The sequence below is a fragment of the Sceloporus undulatus genome, chromosome 6, assembly GCF_019175285.1.
Source record: "Sceloporus undulatus isolate JIND9_A2432 ecotype Alabama chromosome 6, SceUnd_v1.1, whole genome shotgun sequence".
NCBI classification, from domain to species: domain Eukaryota; kingdom Metazoa; phylum Chordata; class Lepidosauria; order Squamata; family Phrynosomatidae; genus Sceloporus; species Sceloporus undulatus.
This window is the reverse complement of record NC_056527.1, coordinates 155,655,887-155,657,467: the sequence shown is the minus strand read 5'-3', so window position 1 is coordinate 155,657,467 and position 1,581 is coordinate 155,655,887.

Genomic DNA, 1,581 nt, shown 5'->3' with positions numbered 1-1,581 from the left:
CTGTCAGAGAGCTCTGGTGCCACAATAAACTACAATCCCCAGGATTCCTTAATACTAAGCCAGGGCAGTTAAAGTGGTGTCAAACTCAATTATTTCTGCAGTGTGTTTTCGACCAAAGACTATTAATGTCATTTCTCAATCCTAATTTTTTTGTCAAGCTGTAGAAAGATTTTGAGCATAATATGCTTAAAAACAGCATGGTGAACTCTGACATTGTTTTGTGTTTAGAGATGTGGAACATTTTTAGGTGGTCATTTCTTTTTATCTATATCTATATAAATTATAATGATTTAAATTTTAAATAGGTGGAAAGTGCTTGGGTATCAATGATAAATGTTCTCACACCACAAGGAAGGTTGTAAGGTTTGTAAGAGTTGCACCATAGCTGTTCTCTCAATGGTCGGTCAGACTTAGTTGGTGTGTTCTGTGAAGGCTAAGTTAAAATGAAACCGTAGAAGAACAAAAGGAAGACATCAACATATTTTGCATAGAGTTCGTAGAAATACAGCATTCCTTTGAGGATGGGAAGGTAGGATAAATACAGTGACATGACTCTAGGGATACCAATCCTGGTTAGATTTGTTCTTGCAGGATTTGCAAAGAAAATGGGAAACAGTGCCTCTTTGTGTGATGTGGTGAGATTTGCTAGCTTTCCTCAAAAACGTTGTGTAGGGCTTCTTAGGTTTTGTGTGTGTGTTAAGTAAAATGTGCAGTCTTGGAAAGTAAAGTAACTCATGTCTTTTTTGGCTATACATACATTATAGAATTGATTGTGTTTTGCATGCACGGTTATTTGGTTGTCATATAGAAAAATCTGTTACTAACTGCTAAGAAGCCACCTTGTTCTTTCATTCGTTGAGGAGGACTTTGGTAGAAATTAGAATTGGCATGAAATACAGAAAACACATTGGGAGTGGGGAGAAAATTGTTCTGTATCTCAGTGTCATGCAGGACTTCATGTGTTGATGAAAAGTCACAGTGCAGTCAGTCATGGAGAGATGTTCAGATCTGAGAAGAGTCTTGGGCTCAGTGTGATTTTTTCCTACTTCAAAAAGTCCAGTGTTGGATGATGAAATAGAGAAGAACTGAGTACTATCCCAAGCTGATTTCCCACCAGGCTGCTTGAAACTTCTTGGTTAATTAACTGGCAGGATAAAGTCAAACTTTTGCTGAATAATTAAATATTCTCAATATTCACTCATTAGAATTCCAGAAAAGTAGCTCTTCTAGTCTATTAAAGCAAACTCTTAAAAGAACTATGCTGCCTTAAAGACAACTGAGTTTATTGTGCCAGAAGGCCACACCATTATTATACTCAAAGTGTTACTTACACTTTTAGTGGCTGCTGAGTTCTTTCCTCCCTCTTAGTTCATACTAATTCTTTACCAAAATAGTGGGAAGTGTTTTTACAGGGTTGTTGGGAGGATATAATGGTGGTGGAGCCCAGGTAAAATTATGTATACAACTGTGAGCTGTTTAGCAGAAGGATGGGAAAAGAAGCTTCAGCTTCGTCATATAAATGCTTATATTTGCTGCTGCTCGATACCTCTTCTACAATAATGTCCACCCTTTTTTCCCCAG